Source organism: Phyllobates terribilis, unplaced genomic scaffold (assembly GCF_046119375.1).
Source record: "Phyllobates terribilis strain yellow unplaced genomic scaffold, ASM4611937v1 Scaffold_1__5_contigs__length_1240528914, whole genome shotgun sequence".
Lineage (NCBI taxonomy): Eukaryota > Metazoa > Chordata > Amphibia > Anura > Dendrobatidae > Phyllobates > Phyllobates terribilis.
Window position 1 is genome coordinate 507,038,218 of NW_027362761.1, and position 26,675 is coordinate 507,064,892.

The following is a 26,675-nucleotide window of genomic DNA, read 5'->3' on the forward strand; positions in this document are numbered from 1 at the left end:
TCGGAGATGGAGGATGAAGAGGAGGAGGAGGCTAAGGAGGATGAGGTGCAGGAGATGTAGACTGTGGGGGCAACCCTGATTGACCTAGGGCCCGCAATCCTTGGCGTCGGGAGGACATGTTCCGTCCCAAGGTCCGACTGAGTCCCAGCTTCCACTATGTTAAGCCAATGTGCTGTCAACGACATGTACCATCCCTGCCCACAAGCACTTGTCCACGTGTCCGTGGTTAGGTGAACTTTCCCGGTAACTGCGTTGTTGAGGGCACGGCTAATGTTTTGGGACACATGCTTGTGTAATGCAGGGACGGCACACCGGGAGTAATAGTGGCGACTAGGGACCGAGTACCGAGGGACGGCCGCCGCCATCAGGTTGCGGAATGCTTCCGTCTCCTAAAAGGCAACATTTCGAGCGCAAGCAATCGTGAAATGTGGGAATTTAGTAGTGTGGCCTGTGGGGCGTTAGCTGCGCATTTGCGCTTGCGTTCCAAGGAATGGGGCATGGACAACTGAACGCTGTGCTGGGAAAAGGACGTGGACGTGCTTCCTGATGCTGCTATTTGAGAGTGTGCAACGACAGGTGCAGGGCAGGGGGCATCTTCGCATGCACCATGAGCAGGGGATTGGCTTGCGTGTACAACAGCGGAAGAAGCAATGGTGCCACCCGCAGACACTGTTCCTGGACCCTGGGGTTCGGTCCACAAAGTTGGGTGCTTTGCTGCCATGTGTCTGATCATGCTGGTGGTGGTCAGGCTGGTCATTTTGCCACCCCTGCTGATGCTGGCCAGGCAGATGGTGCAAATGGCCTTTTTGGGGTTATCGGCAGAGTCTTTAAAATACAACCAGACTCGGGAAGACCTAACAGCTGTACTGGCATCTTCCTTCGTGTTGGTGTTACGGGGAATGGTTGCTTGCCTTCTTTCTGTGGCCACCACACTTTTTCTTCCTGCCTGTTGGGGTGCTCTGCCTTCCTCCCCCTATGTGCTGCTGTCCTCGCTCTGCATGTCCTCCTGCTAGGTTGGGTCAGTTACTATATCATCCACCACCTCGTCTTCCACTTCCGCACTCTGGTCCTCCTTCTGACTTTCTGGCAATTGAGTCTCATCATCGTCCACCTCTTGTGACACTTTCCCACCGTCGCCTTCATGTGACCGTGGCTGCTCAAACATTTGAGCATCGCTACATGCGATCTCCTCTTGCCCCGCTTCAAGTGGACGGGGCGAGAGGCCCGAATCTATAAATTTGAAAAGTGAACAGCTCTTCGGAGTGTCCAAGTGTGGGATCAGTTGTCTCTGAGCACTTGGCATGGTGGGAGGAAGGAGGTTCAGGGTGAGGAATATGCGGTCCAGACTCACAGCAACTGAGACTTGACCGTGTGGAAAACAAGGTGGTGGTGGTGGTGGCTAAGTGACTGGAAGCATTATCTGCTATCCAACCAATAACATTTTCAAATTGCTCTGTGTTCAATAGTAGTGTTCTGTGGTCCCCTATTAATTGGGACAGGAAGGTCGAGCGAGAAGATGTGGGTGTTTGTTGTGGCACAATTTCAACTTGCCCACGGCCTCGGCCTCTGCAAGCACCATCATCACCATCACGTTCAGTTCCCCGTCCCTTGCCCATTTTAAATGGAGGACAATATCTTCCACGCTCACTACAAATGACTGAATTTGGAGCGAACTTATATGTGATCCGTGTGACAGACAAACCACAGTTTTAAATACCTGGCCTGTAGGTAACTATTTTGAACAGCAATCTGGTGTCAATTGCTTCACTGACACACTGAAACAAATTTTTAACGGAGGTCAGAAATGGCAGTATTTTCTGAAAACGTATATGTGATCCGTGTGACGGAGAAAACACGGTTTTAAATACCTGGCCTGTAAGTAACTATTTTGAACAGCAATCTGGTGTCAATTGCTTCACTGACACACTGAAACAAATTTTTAATGTAGGTCAGAAATGGCAGTATTTTTTGAAAACGTATATGTGATCCGTGTACCGGAGAAAACACGGTTTTAAATACCTGGCCTGTAAGTAACTATTTTAAACAGCAAACTGGTGTCAATTGCTTCACTGACACACTGAAATTTTTTTTAATGGAGGTCAGAAATGGCAGTATTTTCTGAAAACGTATATGTGATCTATGTGACGGAAAAAACACAGTTTTAAATACCTGGCCTGTAGGTAATTATTTTGAACAGCAATCTGGTGTCAATTGCTTCACTGACACACTGAAACAAATTTTTAATGGAGGTCAGAAATGGCTGTATTTTCTGAAAACGTATATGTGATCTGTGTGACGGAGAAAACACAATTTTAAATACCTTGCCTGTAGGTCACTATTTTGAACAGCAAACCGGTGTCAAAAACTTTGCTGACATACTGAAAAAAAAATTTAATGGAGGCCAGAAATGGCAGTATTTTCTGAAAACGTATATGTGATCCGTGTGACGGAGAAAACACAGTTTTAAATACCTGGCCTGTAGGTAACTATTTTGAACAGCAAATTGGTGTCAATTGCTTCACTGACACACTGAAAAAAAATTTAATGGAGGCCAGAAATTGCAGTATTTTCAGCGCAATTATATGTGATCCGTGTGACGGACAAACCACAGTTTTAAATAGCTGGATTTTTAGCACTGTAATATGTAAAAAGACCTGGCTGTATTCTGCAGTGCCAACAAGCAAATGGCGCAGAAAAACTGTGTTCTCTGGATTGCTTTTTAAGCAAATAATGAGGATTAAGATCCAAAAAAAAATTATTCCTGGCCCCTGAGACCTGGGCCAATTTCTAGAAATATCTAACGGCAGCAGCAGACAGAACTGGAATGGAGCCTCTTGGCTATGTGGACTGCAGTCTGCTATATACCCTGCCTGCCTGCCTATATAGACTGCCTGCCTGATATCTCTGCAGATGGATTAGTCCTCAGAAGGACTGTTTGTTGACATGGATATGTATCTCTAATATACACTGGTCAAAAAAATAAAGACAACACTCAAATAACATATCCTAGATCTGAATGAATGAAATATTCTCATTGAAAACTTTGTTCTGTACAAAGTTGAATGTGCTGACAACAAAATCACACAAAAATCATCAATGGAAATCAAATTTATTAACCAATGGAGGCCTGGATTTGGAGTCACCCCCCAAAATTAAAGTGGAAAAACACACTACAGGCTGATCCAACTTTGATGTAATGTCCTTAAAACAAGTCAAAATGAGGCTCAGTATGGTGTGTGGCCTCCACGTGCCTGTATGACCTCCCTACAACGCCTGGGCATGCTCCTGATTAGGTTGCGGAAGGTTTCCTGTGGAATCTCCTCCCAGACCTGGACTAAAGCATCCGCCAACTCCTGGACAGTCTGTGGTGCAACGTGACATTGGTGAATGGAGTGAGACATGATGTCCCAGATGTTCTAAATCAAATTCAGGTCTGGGGAACGGGCAGGTCAGTCCATAGCTTCAATGCCTTCATCTTGCAGGAACTGCTGACACACTCCAGCCACATGAGGTCTGGCATTGTCTTGCATTAGGAGGAACCCAGGGCCAACCGCACCAGCATATGGTCTCACAAAGGGGTCTGAGGATCTCATCTCGGTACCTAATGGCAATCAGGCTACAACTGGAGAGCACATAGAGGGCTGTGCGGCCCTCCAAAGAAATGCCACAGAACACCAGGATTGGTAAAGTCGCCACTCGCGCCCTGTGCTCTTCACAGATGAAAGCAGGTTCACACTGAGCACATGTGACAGACGTGACAGTCTGGAGACGCCGTGGAAAGCGAACTGCTGCCTGCAACATCCTTCAGCATGACCGGTTTGGCAGTGGATCAGTAATGGTGTGGGGTGGCATTTCTTTGGAGGGCCGCACAGCCCTCCATGTGCTTGCCAGAGGTAGCCTGACTGCCATTAGGTACCGAGATGAGATCCTCAGACCCCTTGTGAGACCATATGCTGGTACGGTTGGCCCTGGGTTCCTCCTAATGCAGGACAATGCCAGACCTCATGTGGCTGGAGTGTGTCAGCAGTTCCTGCAAGATGAAGGCATTGAAGCTATGGACTGGCCCGCCCGTTCCCCAGACCTGAATCCGATTGAGCACATCTGGGACATCAGGTCTCGCTCCATCCATTGCACCACAGACTGTCAAGGAGTTGGCGGATGCTTTAGTCCAGGTCTGAGAGGAGATCCCACAGGAGACAGACTTCCTTTAACTGCATGTAATAAAGAAGCCAATGTCCAGTCCATGTTGGATATATGTTGGTCATGCTCACTCTGGGTGGGATGATTGCATTATTATCTACAAGATAGACATGCTACTTGCTATACATAGTTAAACACTTTATTGGATGTATCCATCCGTCCACGTCTGGATTGAATTAGAGTGATGTTCCTGAGAGGTCTCTTCGGTGATAGGACCCAGGGCTTATATTCAGCCAGCTGGCAGGTTAGAGATTTGCAAATCAAGAGTATGTGTTGGCTTTTGCTCACTTTCATTTTTTCTACCCAAATCATGTATAATAGTTAATATTACCTGGTCTATATTTCCAAGGAGACTTGTGTTGCCAAATACTTGTCATCTCCATTAAATGGAAAATGAATGATTGGTTTAAATTAGTAATGTATCTAAGTAGGTGCTACAGATGCTAATCACTGCGAGAAAAAGATACTACCAAATGGTTAGATACTTAAGAGAACGCGTCGTAAAAAGCAATAAAATATGATTTGTGCCTATGGACAAGAACACATAAAGAGTAAAAAAAATGATAATAAACTATGCCCAGGATGATATATCATAATCTTTTTCACTATTTGATTTGTATCCCATTAGTAATGTCTGCTCGCAAGATTACTCTATGTACAGACTCTCTGTAAACACTACTAAAACACTGCCAGGTGTCTCCCCTTGAAGAGACGAAATAGATGAATTTGGCCCAAACGTTATTTGTGATCGGGTCATCTGAGTTTCTTTTTTATTGCTTATATTTATCGTGATGCAGTCCAGCCTTCAGGCAGCCGTTTGGACGAGGATTCTCTTTTATTGCATCTTCTCCGATGAATGTATATTGAGCTGGCATCCTCACAAAATGTAAATCAAAAAGTCTATCATTTATGAAACGTTATAGCAGGTTTTCCTGTCGGGGAGGGCCGACAAAGAGAACTGTTAAGGGGAAGAGTCTGTAGAAGTGATTAGAAATTCACGGTAATGTTAATAAACGTAAAGATTATTTATAACCGGTAGAAACATGAAATAGTAATTCAGAAGTGCCTGTCTAGGTCATTAGAAGAGCATTCGGGGTAGTCCTGTTATGTAACAGCAAACACACTCAAGGTTCCAGACTTGTTTTGAATTTAAAAATATTTTCTCAATCTTCCTTCCACTAGAATTCTAAAACGTTCCAGGTACAATCCAAATAATTATAGCATTTAACTACGTGTTTCCGACAAAATGTAATCCTTATTTGTTTTGTTATATCCATGCTCTTTAGCAATGACAATACCCCATTTTAGAACAATATTTTACAGTTAGAGGCACAATCCTACACTACCTAGCATGTGCCATTTACTGTACTTATGTCTTTTTTCCTGAGCCCTCGCAGGCACCAGGGTCCGGGTGTGACTTAACTCTGTGCTAAAGGTGCTGTCATCCGAGAATGATCGTCAGTACTAATCGCAGATGTTTGTATGGACAAGTCAGTATCTTAAGGTAACAGGAGAGCTGCAGCTATATCTATGTTCCTTTTATTATATATGCCATTTATGTGTTACTTGCACGCTATGCCACTCTAGTGATGGCTGTGTAAACTCAAGGGCCATTAGTGTGAGATGATTGGATGTTTCTGGTTCTGCATCCATCTTGGGGGAAGGAGATAAAAGGTGTATGCTTTGGTGCCAATAAGTACACTGTTCAAAAAAATAAAGGGAACACTTAAACAACAGAATATAACTCCAAGTAAATCAAACTTCTGTGAAATCAAACTGTCCACTTAGGAAGAAACACTGATTGACAATCAATTTCACATGCTGTTGTGCAAATGGAATAGACAATAGATGGAAATTATTGGCAACTATCAAGACACCCTCAATAAAGGAGTGGTTCTGCAGATGGGGACCACACACCACATCTCAGTACCAATGCTTTCTGGCTGATGTTTTGGTCAATTTTGAATGTTGGTTGTGCTTTCACACTCGTGGTAGCATGAGACGAACTCTACAACCCACAGAAGTTGCTCAGGTAGTGCAGCTCATCCAGGATGGCACATCAATGCGAGCTGTGGCAAGAAGGTTTGCTGTGTCTGTCAGCGCAGTGTCCAGAGGCTGGAGGCGCTACCAGGAGACAGTCCAGTACACCAGGAGACGTGGAGGGGGTCATAGGAGGGCAACAACCCAGCAGCAGGACCGCTACCTCCGCCTTTGTGCAAGGAGGAACAGGAGGAGCACTGCCAGAGCCCTGCAAAATGACCTCCAGCAGGCCACAAATGTGCATGTGTGGCACCCCAGGGGTCTGGTTTCCACAGTAACAGCAATGTTATGTCTGAGAGCAGGTGGGAGGTCTCTTGGTCAGGGATCCTGTGCATGCCACACCTCCTGCCCAGTCCTGGGAGGGGAAGAACTTCCCCTATATAAACCTAGGGCTGAGGCAGGGTTAGGGTGTAGAGAAGAAGTAGAGACAGAGAAGCAGATATAGGAAAAGAACATCAGGAGCTCTGTGGGAGCAGTGCTACAAGGAGTCAGGGGCTGGCAGCTGCAGAGCTCGCCCTGACTGAGAAGTTATCACCGGACCCGGAGTCCGAGGCTGTGGGGACTAACTCCTATCCAGCAGCAGAAACCGACCGGCAGGGGATTGCAGGTCCTCTGGCCCAGAAACCCGAAGGCACGGTCACACGCGTGGGACCAGCACTGCCGTCGTGGAGCGGAAGCTACTAGAAGGCCCCGAGTCACCGGCCATACGGGTGAGCACCACACGGTACACTCAGGGACGTGGGCTACTTATACCCGCCTCTAGCAAGGTAGCCAGAAGAGTATCGTTAGTTTGGGAGGCCTACAACTCCGCCTGGCCAGGGGAGATCCCATCTGCTCAAGGACTGACCAGGCCCCAATCGCTAGCCAGTACTCCGGGAGGGTCTATCGTTGTCACCAGTAAAGACCCTGAACTACACCGTACCGTCTCCGAGTGGTTCCTGCTACCCCCATCATCCACGTCGGCTGCCCTGAGGCCATACCCCTCCCGTTGGGGGTTATACTATCACGCTGCACAATTCTACCACCGGCCTCAGCGGTCTGCCCTGCAGCAGCAGCTCCTTAGCTGTACTCAACGGGTGGCGTAGTCGTCCAACATCTACCGCTAATACAGCGCCACTTAGTCTGACTCCCTGGGCACGGACCGGATCACCGCCACGAGACTACAACCCTCAAGAGATCCGGCTCCGGGTAAGCTCCCGCGTGCGCAACGCAGCGCGACACAGGCCCAGGGGCGCGTCAACTTTTGGCGTAGTCGGCAGGATTTCGTGCCCGCAACCACCGGGTACTGCGTGCCTGAAAAAGACTGTTCAAACTTACCTGTGGTGAAGATTCCCGCCATCCGGCGCCATCTTTCGCTTCTTTCCCGCCATCGGTGGAGTTTTCCCGCCATCCGGCGCCATCTTCAGCCTTCTTCCCGCCATACGTGGAATTTTCCCGCCATTGGACGCCATCTTGAGGACGCCGCGCGGGAAGAAGAGGGGCGTGGACTCCGAAAGCGCGCGAGAACTGAAGCCCCGCCTCACGTCCGGACGTTGCGTAAGGTCCTGGAAGGAGCCCAGCAGACGCCGACGTCACAGGAGCGCGACGGAAGGTCCTCAACCCTGACGATCCACTGCGGAGCCGCGGCCTACAGAAGAGGATCATCGCAAGGTAGGCCACGGTCCACTAGGGGGGAGAAGGATGCCGGATACGCAGGGGAGCTTCACCGCTTCAACCCCCGCCAGCGCCACCGCTGTTGCGGTCATGCCTTTCACCATGCCCTATATCCCGGGGGCAGCCTGGCTACCCCAGTACTCAGGGGAGTCACATACCCTGCATGACTTTAGAGAAAAGCTGGATAGCCTCTTCCAGGTGTACCCCCTCACAGAGGAGCAAAAAGTGAGCATCCTGGTGGCCCAATTAACCGGGGCAGCCCAAAGGGAGGTAAAGTCCTGGCCACCTGGGGGGAGGACTGTCGCAGGGATACTAACCCGGCTGAGGGACACCTTTGATACCCGCACCTCAGCCGAGATCAAGCTTAGATTCTACGGGTGCAAACAGCGGGCACATGAGAGTATAAGGGACTATGCCCTGAACCTACAAGAGGCCCTGAGAGCCATTAAGCAGACCGACCCTGACGGCGTGGGAGACGAGGACAGGCTGTTGACTGAACAATTTATAGAGGGTTTATATTGCAATGCCCACCGAACCCAGTTGCAGGCAATGGCCTTACAGGACCCTCATCTGGGATTTGCACAGTTCAAGGACAGAGCCATCCGGGTGCTTCGAGAACCGGCACCAGGTGGCGTTGTGACCCCCAGACGCCCCACTACCACTTACCACCAGGAGGCGGCGCCCTTGTCGGCAGGGCCTGTGGGAGCTGATGCGCAGGCTTTGAACAATGACCCGGCTCCAGACCTGCACCATCAGGTCCAAGAGCTAGCTAAAAGCGTTGCTGCGCTAACCCGAACTGTGCAGTCTTTACAGGTTTCCACTCCAGGGAAGATCCAGCTGGCATCCGGACCGGAGGACATCCCGTGGCGTCGACCAAGGAGGACCCCACCGGCCAGAGGAAGACCCAGCGATCGATACAACGAGGACGGACGACCCATCTGCCGCCGCTGCAATCAACCCGGACATATGGCAAGGTACTGTCCTTTAAACTGGCACAACCTGGGGTAGAGGGCCAACCCCCAGGAAAAAGATCACCAGGCCCATCGAACTGGCGCGACAAATATGTGGGAGGACGTCCAGTCTTACCCGTGGTACTGGATGGCATTCCTATGAGTGCCCTACTGGACACCGGGTCACAGGTCACCACCATCCCGTACGTGCTCTTCAAGCAGTACTGGAATGACTCGGATATCACCCGCTACCCTGACGATGACTTGAGTATCATCGCCAGCAATGGTCAGCCCGTGCCACAGATTGGATTTAAAGAGGTGACCATTAAAATTGGTAGAGTCGAACTGGCAGCACAGGGACTGATCATTGTAGACATTGACAAACACGAGAGTCACCCAAAGATAACTCTAGGAACTAATGTAATTGAAAATTGTCTTGCAGAGGTGATTTTCCTTTTACAGCAGGTTGCCAAGAACGCCAGCTCCGGCCAGCAGCGAGTGCTCCAGAAAGAGATCCGGGCACTGATGCGACGGCAACAGCTAGAACTCTCCGGTGGTGAGATTGGTAGCGTGCGAATGTGTGACCCTTTCCCTATTGCCATGCCCCCGAAAAGTGAAATGATGATTTGGTGCCGGGCAGCTATTGGTCTGAGAGGTAGAGATTACCAGGCAATGGTAGAACCAGTTTACTCAGACAGTAGGCCCACCATTTTGACAGCACGGGGGGTGGTCAATGTACGCCATGGGAGGGTGCCCGTTCGCATAATAAATATCAGGAAGAGGGAAGTGTACCTGCCCCGGTATGCCACGCTAGCCAAATTGTATACCATCAATCAAGATTCCATACAGTCCGTAGAACCCTTGCCTCCATCTTCCCCGGAGGAAGGTAACGGCTCTCAGAAAACAATGGAGGACTGGTGTCAGCAACTACATTTGGGTACTGACTCCACTCCCTCACACCAGAAACAGGGAGTCTATCGGGTGGTTCAAGAGTACGAGAGAGTGTTTAGTAAACACCCGTTAGACTTCGGGCGAGTCAAGGGGGTAGAACACCGCATCCCCACGGGAGACCATCCTCCCATAAAAGAGAGGTATCGACCCGTACCCCCTGCACACTACCAACACGCCAAGGGGATGCTTAGAGACATGAAGGAGGCTGGGATGATCAGGGATAGCTGTAGCCCCTGGGCAGCTCCACTAGTCTTAGTCAAAAAGAAAGACAACACCATGAGGATGTGTGTAGATTACCGGAAAATCAACCGTATCACACACAAGGATGTGTACCCCTTACCAAGGATAGAGGAGTCTTTGGCTGCTTTAAGATCTGCTAACTTCTTCTCTACCTTGGATCTCACTAGTGGGTACTGGCAGGTTCCTGTAGCAGAGGCGGACCGGGAGAAGACCGCATTCACCACCCCGATGGGACTTAGCGAGTTTACCTGCATGCCGTTCGGACTCTGCAATGCACCAGGAACCTTCCAACGATTAATGGAGTGCTGTCTGGGCCACAGAAACTTCGAGACGGTCCTGTTGTACCTGGACGATGTCATCGTATATTCCAAGACGTATGAGGACCACCTGAAACACCTGGCGGAAGTGTTCGAAGCTCTGGCAAGCTGCGGCCTAAAGGTGAAACCCTCCAAGTGTCACCTCCTGAAACCAAAGGTGCAGTACCTGGGACACGTGGTGAGCGCTGATGGAGTAGCTCCCGACCCTGATAAGATCACCGCAATTAAGGAATGGCCAAGTCCCTCCAGTGTAAAGGAAGTGCGGCAGTTCCTCGGGTTGGTAGGCTATTACCGCAGATTCATCCCCGGTTTCACCAAAAAGGCAGCTCCTATGCAGGACCTCCTGATAGGCCAGTCCCGGAAGGCCAAGAACCAGAAGCCACCCTTCAGATGGGAGAAGTTAGAAGAACAGTCCTTCCGCCAGCTGAAGATGGCCCTCACGGGGGATGAAATCCTGGCGTACCCTGATTACAGCCAGCCCTTTATCCTCTACACCGACGCAAGTAACATCGGGCTAGGAGCCGTACTGTCCCAGATCCAGCAGGGGAAAGAACGAGTAATCGCTTACGCCAGCCGAAAACTGCACCCGGTTGCGGACACGCCGTAACCATCTTTATGTGTTTTTCTTATTGTATTATTATTGTTTATACCTTGTTATGTTTTTCTAAAAATATGTTTAGTCCCGGAGTACTAAATTTCACTAGGGGGGAATGTGGCACCCCAGGGGTCTGGTTTCCACAGTAACAGCAATGTTATGTCTGAGAGCAGGTGGGAGGTCTCTTGGTCAGGGATCCTGTGCATGCCACACCTCCTGCCCAGTCCTGGGAGGGGAAGAACTTCCCCTATATAAACCTAGGGCTGAGGCAGGGTTAGGGTGTAGAGAAGAAGTAGAGACAGAGAAGCAGATATAGGAAAAGAACATCAGGAGCTCTGTGGGAGCAGTGCTGCAAGGAGTCAGGGGCTGGCAGCTGCAGAGCTCGCCCTGACTGAGAAGTTATCACCGGACCCGGAGTCCGAGGCTGTGGGGACTAACTCCTATCCAGCAGCAGAAACCGACCGGCAGGGGATTACAGGTCCTCTGGCCCAGAAACCCGAAGGCACGGTCAAACGCGTGGGACCAGCACCGCCGTCGTGGAGCGGAAGCTACTAGAAGGCCCCGAGTCACCGGCCATACGGGTGAGCACCACACGGTACACTCAGGGACGTGGGCTACTTATACCCGCCTCTAGCAAGGTAGCCAGAAGAGTATCGTTAGTTTGGGAGGCCTACAACTCCGCCTGGCCAGGGGAGATCCCATCTGCTCAAGGACTGACCAGGCCCCAATCGCTAGCCAGTACTCCGGGAGGGTCTATCGTTGTCACCAGTAAAGACCCTGAACTACACCGTACCGTCTCCGAGTGGTTCCTGCTACCCCCATCATCCACGTCGGCTGCCCTGAGGCCATACCCCTCCCGTTGGGGGTTATACTATCACGCTGCACAATCCTACCACCGGCCTCAGCGGTCTGCCCTGCAGCAGCAGCTCCTTAGCTGTACTCAACGGGTGGCGTAGTCGTCCAACATCTACCGCTAATACAGAGCCACTTAGTCTGACTCCCTGGGCACGGACCGGATCACCGCCACGAGACTACAACCCTCAAGAGATCCGGCTCCGGGTAAGCTCCCGCGTGCGCAACGCAGCGCGACACAGGCCCAGGGGCGCGTCACATGTGTCTGCACAAACGGTTAGAAACCCGATTCCATGAGGGTGGTATGAGGGCCTGACGTCCACAGATGGGGGTTGTGCTCACAGCCCAACACCATGCAGGATGCTTGGCATTTGCCACAGAACACCAGGATTGGCAAAGTCGCCACTGCCGCCCTATGCTCTTCACAGATGAAAGCAGGTTCACACTGAGCACATATGACAGACGTGACAGAGTCTGGAGACGCCGTGGAGAGCGATCTGCTGCCTGCAACATCCTTCAGCATGACCGGTTTGGCAGTGGGTCAGTAATGGTGTGGGGTGGCATTTCTTTGGAGGGCCACAGAGCCCTCAATGTGCTCGCCAGATGTAGCCTGACTGCCATTAGGTACTGAGATGAGATCCTCAGACCCCTTGTGAGACCATATGCTGGTGTGGTTGGCCCTGGGTTCCTCCTAATGCAGGACAATGCCAGACCTCATGTGGCTGGAGTGTGTCAGCAGTTCCTGCAAGATGAAGGCACTGAAGCTATGGACTGGCCCACCCGTTCCCCAGACCTGAATCCGATTGAGCACATATGAGACATCATGTCTCGCTCCATTCACCAACGTCACGTTGCACCACAGACTGTCCAGGAGTTGGCGGATGCTTTAGTCCAGGTCTGGGAGGAGATCCTACAGGAGACCATCCGCATCCTCATCAGGAGCATGCCCAGGCGTTGTAGGGAGGTCATACAGGCACGTGGAGGCCACACACAATACTCAGCCTCATTTTGACTTGTTTTAAGGACATTACATCAAAGTTGGATCAGCCTGTAGTGTGTTTTTCCACTTTAATTTTGGGGGTGACTCCAAATCCAGGCCTCCATTGGTTAATAAATTTGATTTCCATTGATGATTTTTGTGTGATTTTGTTGTCAGCACATTCAACTTTGTACAGAACAAAGTATTCAATGAGAATATTTCATTCATTCAGATCTAGGATGTGTTATTTCAGTGTTCCCTTTATTTTTTTGAGCAGTGTAGAAGTTGTGGCATGTGAGCTTAAAAAAAAAGGACAGTGTCAAGCTTACTAACAAAGGAATCAAAGAGGGGGCGTCCACTGTGTGCTACAGTTGTGAAAAGGGCGCACTGTGAGCAACTCAGAAATGATAGCAAGCCACAAATCTCTTTGTAATGAAAACTGTCACACTCTAGTCGTCATCTAAAACCACTAAGTTTGTACTGTGTTTGTGCTGCCCATTTCCTGAGAGGGCAGTACCACACTGCCTACTATACCTTGTCCATCTTATACCGCTCCTTCATTGTGCTGATTGGCAGGTGGCCCAAAGGTTTGATCCCAATTGATGGCCTATACCAAAAACTAGTCATCAGCATCATAGTGTGGTAGAATTTTTTATTGGTTGTAAGCTTAGCTCACCAAAGATCAATCAGCGACTTCTAGCCAATTACTATGGTTAAAAGGATGCTGTTTCTAATGGGAGGGAGAAAGATGGCAGCTGGCACTACTTATCATATGGCAAAATTACATGGCAAGTGCTCTTCAGTAGAAGTCAATGTTAAGCGGGCTATGCACATTAGAAGGCTGTAAACTAGGGGCTCGATTCACCAAGGTGTTTACGCCAGATTTATCTTGTAAAACAGCTTAAAATTTTTGCACATCTTCGAGATGCACAAAAATGTTGTGACTTTTCACGGTTTTACACCAGCCCCGACCAGCTTCACCAAAGAGATCGGAGCATGGACATCACTAAAACCGTCCAGCAAGTTGGCATAAATTTCAACACAATTGTAAATTGCTATCGGAGGCAAATGCTTGTAGTAAGATGTGCCTAATTCATTGTGTTCATAAATTGGTCAAATCTAACAACAGCAGCCTCGTTCATTTAAACTCCAGCATTAATGAATCAGATCCTAAATTTCTTATCTCAGACACAAACATGTACAATACAGCCCATTTCATTCACAACCAGCAAAACTGATTGTCCAGTACCTATTGCTTCTGCATTGAGAGTTGAGAGGCGTTGGTGCCATGCTTTTCAGGTCTTGTGCACACCTGGTAACTATTATGCACCTTTTCTATTAATTAGAATGGTACACAAACACAATATCTGTCAGACATGCAGGATACCTGCCGACACCTAGCAAGTAGCCGACAGAGGCCACATCAGCACCTTGTGCCTCCTATTGTACAAGTAAGAGCCACTGGATATTCCCATAAACCTATCAGTGTGTTTTTGGAATGTATTCATGAAAAGAACTTACATGAACAAAAAACGAATAGGTAATCATGCCGTTGGTTTCTATTAAGCTTGGTTCACACCTTGAGGCTTCAGAAAAACGGTTTTAATACATGCCCCCCAACTAAATAATTGACTTCAATCAGGAAAACAAGGTCTAAGTTGTTTTAGCCAGATAAAATAGTCTTGAATACTTCACTATTGTGTCTGTCAAAGGAGATGTACAAGTCCAGGAAACTGTTCAAAGTTTCATATAACTCTATTTACCGTATATCATAAAGTTCAGTCAACAGCGTCAGAAAACTATTTTTCAGCTGTTCAGACGGAAGCTGTTAGAACTCTCCTGTTAGGTTTTTTCTATCTTGCTGGTCACATGACCTTTTTTGCCTATTTAATCTGACTCCGCCCTCCTGGCCTTGCTGGACTTCATTGTAATTTCTACTCTTAAGCTAGCCTGGTGCTTAGTTACCTTTCTCAGTCAGTTTAGCTAGGTCTTCGGACCTTTATGTTCTATGTTGTGTGTTTGTCTTTTACTGCTACAATTTCTGCTAGGAGGTGTCCAACTTTATCCCAGTCCCTAGTTCTTGTAGGGATCCCTCCCTTGCATGTATAGGTCTTCATACAGACTAGCCGAGGACTTTAGCGGGTCTGATCGCAGAATCAGGTTCCCCGTTACATCGTAGGGATCTAGCTTAGTTCTATTGTAGGGACAGATCTCCTTTCTTTCCTTAGTGCTTGTAGCAGATCATAACAGAAGCCCCCTGATGAAGTGTTAAGGGGGGGAAACATGATATGAACCCTGCATTAGAATGAGCTTCAGGACAGAAAATGCTGTTGGGCATTGCAGGGCAGACGTTGTCCTGTAATATGGACATAAGAGCTAAGCAATCATTTTAGATTGTTTCTGCAGGCAATGAAGTTCTCCTCTCCAACATGTAAAAAAAAGTGTTTATGAAAAGTTACAAGAGTCATAAGTCATATACACACCAATAAAACCCCTCTTAAATATGGTTAGTAAAAGCTTCATAACTACTGAATAAGGGCTGGCATTGCGTAAGTACCCACTCTGCGCAGTTTTTAATACAAATTGTGTGATATATATCCTGATGAATAAGATCAATACAACTGCTAAGCTAAAGACATCAGTCACCTTATTAGCTATATATACAGTATAGAGCGTAATACCCCAATCTAAGAACGGAATCAATTACTTAAATATTACTGTGCTGGAAAAACGCTTAAATCCAGGACTAATAACAACGCAGATGGCTTCATATATTCTCCCGAACCAATGATACTCAGCACTAAACGACTCGTAGAGGTTTGACCTAGGTCATGGGAACTCATGGATTTAATACAGAAGACGTAGGTTAATGAGTCATCTGTGCACTATATGGCACATTTATGACTAAATCATTTTACAACCTATATCCGATTTATGTTAAAGCCCCTGCATCTACTAATCATAATCTCATGATGGTCCTTTTAAGTGTTTCAATCTGTGCACTCAACAGATTTATAAAAGAAATAACACAAAACTGAAAATGATAAAAATATTGACAATTTATTGAAATGAATGGAACACTTGGCAGGTTTCAATCAGTCTGTTTACATTGTTTCTCCTGTTCCTTATTTAGAAGATGTAATATAAAGACCTGTACATGCTGGATATTGGTGTGCTGCACTTTTTCCAGCATGTACAGTTAGGTCCATATATATTTGGATAGAGACAACATTTTTCTAATTTTGGTTCTAGACATTACCACAATGAATTTTAAACAAAACAATTCAAATGCAGTTGAAGTTCAGACTTTCAGCTTTCATTTGAGGGTATCCACATTAAAATTGGATGAAGAGTTTAGGAGTTTCATCTCATTAACATGTGCCACCCTGTTTTTAAAGGGACCAAAAGTAATTGGACAGATTAAATAATTGTAAATAAAATGTTCATTTCTATTACTTGGTTGTAAACCCTTTGTTGGCAATGACTGCCTGAAGTCTTGGACTCATGGACATCACCAAACGCTGTGTTTCCTCCTTTTTGATGCTCTGCCAGGCCTTCACTGCGGTGGTTTTCAGTTGCTGTTTGTTTGTGGGCCTTTCTGTCTGAAGTTTTAGTCTTTAACAAGTGAAATGCATGCTCAATTGGGTTGAGATCAGGTGACTGACTTGGCCATTCAAGAATATTCCACTTCTTTGCTTTAATAAACTCCTGGGTTGCTTTGGCTTTATGTTTTGGGTCATTGTCCATCTGTAGTATGAAATGACGACCAATCAGTTTGGCTGCATTTGGCTGGATCTGAGCACACAGTATGGCTCTGAAGACATCAGAATTCATTCGGCTGCTTCTGTCCTGTGTCACATCATCAATAAACACTAGTGACCCAGTGCCACTGGCAGCCATGCATGCCCAAGCCATCACACTGCCTCCGCCGTGTTTTACAGATGATGTGGTATGCTTTGGATCATGAGCTGTACCACGCCTTCGCTATACTTTTCTCTTTCCATCATTCTGGTAGAGGTTGATCTTGGTTTCATCTGTCCAAAGAATGTTCTTCCAGAACTGTGCTGGCTTTTTTAGATGTTTTTTAGCAAAGTCCAGTCTAGCCTTTTTATTCTTGATGCTTATGAGTGGCTTGCACCGTGCAGTGAACCCTCTGTATTTACTTACATGCAGTCTTCTCTTTATGGTAGATTTGGATATTGATACGCCTACCTCCTGGAGAGTGTTGTTCACTTTGTTGGCTGTTGTGAAGGGGTTTCTCTTTACCATGGAGATTATTCTGCGATCATCCACCACTGTTGTCTTCCGTGGGCGCCCAGGTCTTTTTGCATTGATGAGTTCACCAGTGCTTTCTTTCTTTCTCAGGATGTACCAAACTGTAGATTTTGCCACTCCTAATATTGTAGCAATTTCTCACATGGATTTCTTCTGTTTTTGCAGCTTAAGGATGGCTTGTTTCACCTGCATGGAGAGCTCCTTTGACCGCATGTTTACTTCACAGCAAAACCTTCCAAATGCAAGCACCACACCTCAAATCAACTCAAGGACTTTTACCTGCTTAATTGAGAATGACATAACGAAGGGATTGCCCTCACCTGTCCATGAAATAGCCTTGGAGTCAATTGTCCAATTACTTTTGATCCCTTTAAAAACAGGGTGGCACATTCTAAGGAGCTGAAACTCCTAAACCCTTCATCCAATTTTAATGTGGATACCCTCAAATGAAAGCTGAAAGTCTGATCTTCAACTGCATCTGAATTGTTTGGTTTAAAATTCCTTGTGGTAATGTCTAGAACCAAAATTAGAAAAATGTTGTCTCTGTCCAAATATATATGGACCTAACTGTATATATAAGGTTTCTTAGATGATGAATTTGATACAAAAATAAGTAGAATACATTTTCTGCAGTTTTCATTCAATACTGTACAGTAATCCATTGCTGTTTTTTTGAACATTAGATTATTTTCACCTTAAGTATTGCAATCATCTTCCTGTTTTCACCTCACTATATCAATTTTAACTTTTTTTTTTATTATAATCAGTGTTTATTTGAGACTTTGCTTTTTGGAGCTCACCTACCATTCAGTTTAATGTAGCACCTTAGAATGGCCACTAAACCATGTATGGAGTTGTGGTGTCCAGCTCTGTAAGCGGAGTACATCCATCTGCCGTGGGTGACACTAAAAGCTGATTGCTGGGGGTATTGGGTGTGAGTGTTGGATATCCTAAGTTTAGGCCATCAATATCAAAGTCCTATACAGTCCTGCATGCCCCCAGAAGAAGCGAGGTGAAACGTGAGTCGGAGTGAAGGGACACAACGCCTGGGACTCCTTGTGCTTTGGTGATCATCTCAGCTTTAGGTAGTGGTACCAATTTATATTTATACATTGGTTTACACTTCTTGCACAGGTTTTGTTGTGCTTCTGGGCTCTGGCAGGTGATTCTAAGGTGGAGTGTAGTTATTCTACTGGTAGATACAGGGTCTATAATGATTTCACCTCTGTTATCTATACTATTTATGTCCCTTTGTGTGAAGCATATCTTTTAACTTATCAAGTTTTTAGATTTGGATTCATTCTAGATTCATTCAGGGTTCTCTTCTTTTCCTGGGTAAGATGGTTATACCTTGGGAAATGGGTTTTTCTATATTTCACTGAAGTGCCGACTATTCATGATTTACATGTATACGGACTTTTTTGGGAATCAAGTACATAATTAACGTATAACTAAAAAATGCATAGTTATATGGATAATCGTATTAGGATATCTACACTTTACACCTACAGGAGCTTTTACGTCCTCCCATTCTAAATCAACAGATATTAATATGGAGTTGTATCCCCTTTGCAAGTATAAAGGTATAACAGTTCCATTCTTCTGGAAAGATTTCGGAGGTGTGTGTGGGAATATTTGCCCTATGGCTAAGGTTTTTAAAAGAATTTCTAATAAAAAAATTAAAAAAAAATTAATTTTATGGATGGAACTGCAGGAAAATTCTTCTATTCGTCGGTTCTACAGTAGCTGAACTTCACCAGAAGGAATTGGCACCCATTAATCAACTTTCCGGTGTATCCTAAACAATATTGGCGTGGTGAGCTTCTTTATTTATTTTTTTTTTAAATAAATACATGGTAATATTATATGTAAATAACATAGGGTACTTAACACTGTTTTGATCAAAAAAGTGTAAAAGCCATCCCACAAGGTATATCCAATTAGGATGGTCCTATCTCTAGTATTAAACCTTTCTACAGTGGGGAAAATAAGTATTTGATACATTGCCAATTTTGCAAGTTTTCCCACCTACAAAAAATGGAGAGGTCTGTAATTTTTATCATAGATACACTTCAACTGTGAGAGACAGAATCTAAAAAAAAATCCAGAAGATCACATTGTATGATTTTTACATAATTAATTTGGATTTTATTGCATGAAATAAGTATTTGATACAATACAGGGTGGACTATTTATATGGATACACCTAAATAAAATGGGAATGGTTGGTGATATCAACTTCCTGTTTGTGGCACATTAATATATGGGAGGGGGAAAACTTTTCCAGATGGGTGGTGACCATGGCGGCCCTTTTGAAATCGGCCATTTTGGATACAACTTTATTTTTTTCAATAGGAAGAGGGTCATGTGACACATCAAACTTATTGAGACTTTCATAAGAAAAACAATGGTGTGCTTGATTTTAACGTAACTTTATTCTTGTATGAGTTATTTACAAGTGTCTCTTTGTTTACAGCCAGTGACATGTCGCAGAGGTTAACACGTGGGAAGCGGATAGAAATTGTGTTGATGTCTGGTGAACGCAGTACTCGGGTCATTGAAGCAGATTTCAATGCAAGACACCCTACGAGACCACCCATCTCCCATGCTACAGTTAGCAAACTGCTTGCCAAATTTTGTGAAACAGGTTCAGTGGTGGATTTGCCAAAATGTGGACGCAAGAAAACTGTCACTAATGAAGAAACATCAGTGGCTGTTCTAGCTTCATTCAGCAAGAGCCCACAGCGTAGCACTCGCCGCATGTCACTGGAGAGTGGCATCAGTCGAACATCCCTTCGGCGGATATTAGCTACTCACAAATGGCATCCTTACAAAATCCAGCTGCTGCAGCATCTCAACGAGGATGACCCAGATTGGCCCACTGAATTTGCAGAATGGGCAAAAAAAAAATTGGAACAGGACCCTCAGTTTACACAGAACATTATGTTCAGTGATGAGGCAAACTTTTTTTGTGAATGGTGAAGTTAACAAACAAAACCACCACTATTGGTCTGACACTAACCCACAGTGGATAGATCCCTCCAAGACTTTTGGAACACAAAAAATGATGGTATGGTGTGGTATATGGGGTACAAAGATAGTGGGGCCATTCTTCATCAATGGAAACCTCAATGCTACTAGATATCTGAAATTGCTACATGATGATGTGCTGCCCTCTTTATGCACTGAAGATGGCACGTTCCCTGAGTTTTTCCAACAAGATGGTGCACCACCACATCATGGGTGTCAGGTCCGAGCATTCCTACATGAACAGTTTCCTGGAAAGTGGATTGGTCGTCGTGGGCCAGTTGAATGGCCACCAAGGTCTCCCGATCTGATCCCCTTAGACTTTTATCTTTGGGGTCATCTGAAGGCAATTGTCTATGCTGTGAAGATACGAGATGTGCAGCATCTGAAACAACGAATACTGGAAGCCTGTGCTAGCATTTCTTCTGCGGTGTTGCTATCAGTGTGTCAAGAGTGGGAGAAGAGGGTTGCATTGACAATCCAACACAATGGGCAGCACTTTGAACACATTTTATAAGTGGTCATAAACTTGTAAATAACTCATGAAAGAATAAAGTTACGTTAAAACCAAGCACACCATTGTTTTTCTCATGACATTCTCAATAAGGTTGATGTGTCACATGACCCTCTTCCTATTGAAAAAAATAAAGTTGGATCCAAAATGGCTGACTTCAAAATGGCCGCCATGGTGACCACCCATCTGGAAAAGTTTTCCCCCTCCCATATACTAATGTGCCACAAACAGGAAGTTGATATCACCAACCATTCCCACTTTATGTAGGTGTATCCATATAAATGGCCCACCCTGTAGAAAAACAGAACTTAATATTTGGTACAGAAACCTTTGTTTGCAATTACAGAGGTCAGACGTTTCCTGTAGTTCTTGACCAAGTTTGCACACATTGCAGCAGGGATTTTGGCCGACTCCTTCATACAGATCTTCTCCACATCTTTCAGGTTTCAGGGCTGTCGCTGGGCAGCATTGAGTTTCAGCTCCATCCAAAGATTTTTTATTGGGTTCAGGTCTGAAGACTGGCTAGGCCACTCCAGGACCTTGAAATGCTTCTTATGGAGCCACTCCTAAGTTGCCCTGGTTATGTGTTTTGGTTCATTGTCATGCTGGAAGACCCAGCCACCCATCTTGAATGTTCTTACTCAGGGAAGGCCAAAATCTTGTGATACATGATACATCCATCCTGCCTTTAATACGGTGCAGTCGTCCTGTCCCCTCTGCAGAAAATCACCCCCAAAGTATGATGTTTCCCCTACCATGTTTCACGATTGGACGGTGTTCTTAGAATTTACTCATCCTTCTTCTTCCTCCAAACACGGTGAGTAGAGTTGACACCAAAAAGTTCTATTTTGGTGATCATCTGACCAAATGACCTTCTCCCATGCCTCCTTTGGATCATCCAGATGGTCATTGGTGAACTTCAAATAGCCTTGGACATGTGCTGGCGTGAGAAGGGGGACCTTGAGTGCCCAGCAGGATTTTAATCATGTGGGCTTAGTGTGTTACTAACAGTAATGTTTGAGACTGTGGTTCCAGCTCTCTACAGGTCATTGACCAGGTCCTCCCGTGCAGTTCTAAGCTGATTCCTGACCTGTCTCAGAATCATTCTTACCCCATGAGGCGAGATCTTGCATGGAGCCCAAGCCCCAGGAAGATTGACAGTCATCTTGTGTTTCTTCCATTTTCTAATAATTGTGCCAACAGTTGTTGGCTTCTCATCAACTTGCTTGCCTATTGTCCCGTAGCCTATCCTTGCCTTGTACAGGTCTGCAATTTTGTCCCTGGTGTCCTTAAACAGCTCTTTGTTCTTGGCCATGGTGGAGAGGTGAGGTTGGAGTGCGATTGATTGCGTGTCTGGACAGTTGTTTTCATACAGGTAATGAGTTCAAACAGGTGCAATTAATACAGGTAATGAGTGCAGAGTAGGAGGACTTCTTAAAGAAAAACTAACAGGTCTGTGAGAGCCAGAATTCTTGCTGGTTGGTAGGTGATCAAATACTTATTTCATGCAATAAAATGTAATTTAATTATTTCAAAATCATACATGTGATTTTCAGGTTTTTATTTTTAGATTCTGTCTAATTACAGACCTCTACATTCTTTGTAGGTGGGAAAACTTGTAAAATCGGCAGTGTATCAAATATTTATTTTCCCCACTGTATATGTCAGTAGACCTCAATATAGATTGGGGCAGAGAACGACCCAGACCCGACTGTTCAGACATCTGCCAATGGAAAGCTAAAAAGACGAAATGCACAGCTCAAAAAGGGGAGCTACACCCCTGTTTGTACAAAATCCAAAAAAGTAAACCAAAACCAAAGAAATAAGCTGGAGAATATGTTGTTATAAGATCAATGTGTAGGTGCATGTTCACACTGTGGCCATTTAACAGAGAAAACCTAATATATATATAATTCAATTACACCGTGTGGTGTGTAAGTCTGTCCAGCCAGCCACTACATTCAGTGTTGTATTGCCTACTGGATATCCACTGCCCCTGCCTGCACCAAGAACCCACACCAATCTAATATTTATGACCTATTCTAAGGAAAGGCCATCAATATAAAAGTACTTACCCCATTATTGTATTTGTTTTCCAACTTATGTTACACTATATCCACACAAGTATTTGGACGTACCTCTTAAACATGACTAAAGGAGTTCCAGATTGAGAGATCCAGACTACAAAGGCTTGCAATTAGTGTTGAGAGAGCACTAAAATACTTGGGTGCTCGAAGCTCGGGCCGAGCTCACCGTGATACTTGGGTGCTCGACCCGAGCAACGAGCCCAATGTTAGTCAATGGGAGACCCGAGCATTTTTGCGGTGGCACCCCCGGCAGTCTGTAGAAAGCCTAAAAAGTGCCCAAAACGATAGTGACAGTGCTCAAAAGACATGGGGACAGCATGGGCATCGCCCCAGGAAGCATTTCTGACCCCCAGATCACTGCTGTCAACAACGTGGTCAGAGGTATTAAGGTACTTTAACGGGCTCACAATAAAACGTTCAAAAACGAAACTGAAATGGTTTTCCTGTGAAATATGTTAAGGAACTTCCTTTCCAGGGTAAAGACTTGTGTATAAGGTAAAATAAATAACCAAAAACAAAAATACTCCTCCACACCTTGGGCTATGTTCACAAGTAGCATTTTTTATGCGTTTTTGCACTTTTGTATTGCTTTCAACCGTGAAAAATGCATTCACCGGGAAATGTCATTTTAACATTTTACAATCTTATCTGGCCATGTGCTGTGTGACACATGCATACAGTGCTGAAAAGACATGGGAACAGCATGGGGAAGGCCCCTGGAAGCATCTCTGACACCCAGGTCACTGCCTAAAAGTGTGCCCATCAGAAGTGATCCTTACCGCATCAGAAGATGCAGACTTGCAACTATCCCCGTGCAAGGCAAGTCCTTGTCCCAGGGCAGTGTTCAGTTGTACCTCCCCCATTCCTTGCAATGCAAGCACAAATATGCAGCCAACCAACCACCCACCCACCCACCCGCAGGCTGCAATACTATACTGCTAGCTTGCTTGCACATGAAATTGGGCCTTTTAGGCATGTGGAGGCAGACGCCGGCCACCATGCCATGGCTGCGTCGGTAGCCTGGTATCCATACTCAGTCCGCAGCTGCCCGGTGGCCGGGTATCCACGCTCGGTCCCCAGCCGCCAGGGGGCGGCCGGGTGTCCATACTCGGTCCCCAGCCGCCCCACGGCCGGGTGTCCACACACGGTCCCCAGCCGCCTGGGGGCGGCCGGGTGTCCATAAATGGTCCCCAGCTGCCCCTATTTCTCCTGGGAACTTCCCCGACACTTTTCTTAGCCTGGCCTGCTTTAGGGCAGCATTGGACGAGCCCACCAGAGAAACAGACTCCTCCGGTGGGCCCTGGCTTCTCCATCAGGGGAGTTGAGAGTGCCAAGGTGAGGAGCATGATGATGATGATAGAAGTTAGCATCTGATTTGTTTTCTTGGAATGCAAGAGTAAGTGTGCAACCTGCCAGCCACCCACCCCCAGGCTGCAATACCATACTGCTAGCTTGCACTTGAAATGGGGCCCTTTAGTTTGGAGGAGGCCGAAGCTGGCCACTACCTCATGGCTGCTTCGGCAGCGAGGTGTCCATACTCGGTCCCCAGCCGCCCCGCGGCCGGGTGTCCACACACGGTCCCCATCCGCCTGGGGGCGGCCGGGTGTCCATAAACGTTCCCCAGCCTGCTTTAGGGCAGCATTGGACGAGCCCACCAGAGAACCAGACTCCTCCGGTGGGCCCTGGCTTCTCCATCAGGGGAGTTGAGAGTGCCAAGGTGAGGAGCATGATGATGATGATAGAAGTTAGCGTCTGCTTTGTTTTCTTGGAATGCAAGGGCATGTATGTAGTAGCGGCTAGGCCTGAGGTGGTCAGCATTTTGGCGCATATCCTACCTCCTCCGAGGATTGCTGGATGATTTCCTGCTACTATCCCAGTTCTATGACTCCCGTTAAAACAAAGCTTCAGGTGATGAATGATGGATGAGGTGGTGGCAAAGGAGAAAGAGCAGGAGGAACAGGGACCATTCACATCAATATCAGGCCAGTCAACCACACGTCTTGTAGGATATGCTTCTGTACCAAAAGGAGAGGTTCGGCTACACAGTTATAGGGCATGCAGTGAGTGCAATGTCTGCCAAAAATTTCAGTAGCTTAACAAGATGGTTTTAATGCCCCTTGGAAGAGACGTGGAGGTCGCAGTAGCTTAACAAGATGGTTTTAATGCCCCTTGGAAGAATGGTGGAGGTCGCAGTGGAATAAAAAGACAATATCAATGCCCCTTGGAAAAGTGGTGGAGGTCGCAGTAGCTTAACAAGATGGCTTTAATGCCCCTTGGAAGAGACGTGGAGGTCGCAGTAGCTTAACAAGACGGTTTTAATGCCCCTTGGAAGAGACGTGGAGGTCGCAGTATCTTAACAAGACGGTTTTAACCCCTTTAAAGCCCATGACGTACTAATACGTGTCAGTGCCCTGGGCTTTAAGAGCCTGACCCGTATTAGTACGTCATCGCGATCGCAGGCTGTGCGGGCGCGAGCGCCGCCGGGTGTCAGCTGATTGTCACAGCTGACACCTGGTACTATGTGCAGGGAGAGGTCCCTCACCGCTCCCAGCACATTAACCCCCGCAATTCTGCGATCGAAGTCGATCGCAGCATTGCGGAGGCAAGGGGAGGTGATCGCAATACTCACCTCTTCTTCCGGCCTCCAGCGCTGTGTGCCGCGGCTTCCCGGGTGTTGCCATGATGACCCGATGTCGTCATGACAACATCTGGATCACCAGACAGCAGGAAGATTGTTTGGACATGCGCAGTGCATCTCCAAACTATCTTCTCCCTGTCCAGTGCTGACTGCTTGCATGGCACAGGGATGGTTCTCCATCCCTATGCTGTGCAGGCGATCAGAATAAAAAAAGTGAAAGTCCCATAGTGGGACGAAGTAAAAAAGTAAAAAAACTCCCAAAAAGTGAAAAAAAAAAAAAAAAATTGTAAAAATATTTAAAAAAGAATCCACTAAAAATACAAATATAATGTACCCATCAATAAATATTATTATGAAAAAAAAAAAAACAAACAATAAAAGTACACATATTTGGAATCGCCGCGTCCGTAACGACCTGGCCTATAAAACTGTTCCACTAGTTAACCCCTTCAGTGAATACGGTAAAAAAATAAAATAAAAAACAAAGCAAAAAACAATGCTTTATCATCATACCGCCAAACAAAAAATGGAATAACACGCGATCAAAAAGACGAATATAAATAAAAATGGTACTGCTGAAAACGTCATCTCGTCCCGCAAAAAACAAGCCGCCATACAGCTCCATCATCCGAAAAATCTAAAAGTTACAGCTCTCAGAATAAAGCGATGCAAAAGAATATTTTTTTCTATAAAATAGCTTTTATTGTGTAAAAGCTCCAAAACATAAAAAACTATATAAATGTGGTACCACTGTAAACGTACTGACCCGAAGAATAAAGCTGCCTTATCAATTTTACCACACCCGGAGCAGAATAAAAAAATGTTTATTCTGCCTCCCAAAAATAGGAATAGAAAGAGATCAAAAAATGTCACGTGCCTGAAAATGGCACCAATAAAAACGTCAACTCATCCCGCAAAAAACAAGCCATCACATGACTCTGTCGGCCAAAATATGGCGATGCAAAAACTAGATTTTACAAAATATGTGTCTTTTAGTGTGTGACAGCTGTCAATCATAAAAACCCGATATGATTCTGGTATCTCTGTAATCGCACCGACCCGAAGAATAAAGTAATCTCATCACTTATACCGCACGAGGAACGGCGTAAAAAATAAACGCTAGGGCTGGGGTTGGGGTTGTGCTAATGTTAGGGTTGGGGTTGTTTTTTTTTTTCAAAAGTAAAAAAAAAAAAAAAAAAAAAAGATGACGATATGGCGACTAGTGTTGAACGCAAGTGCTCGCTACTTGAGTTTGCATCGGGTGCTCGGGTATGCACTGAGTATCGCGGGTGCTCGAGTCTCCGCCCCATATTCTTCGCGGCCAAAAAAAACTCGCGGGGATTGCCTGCCATGCACA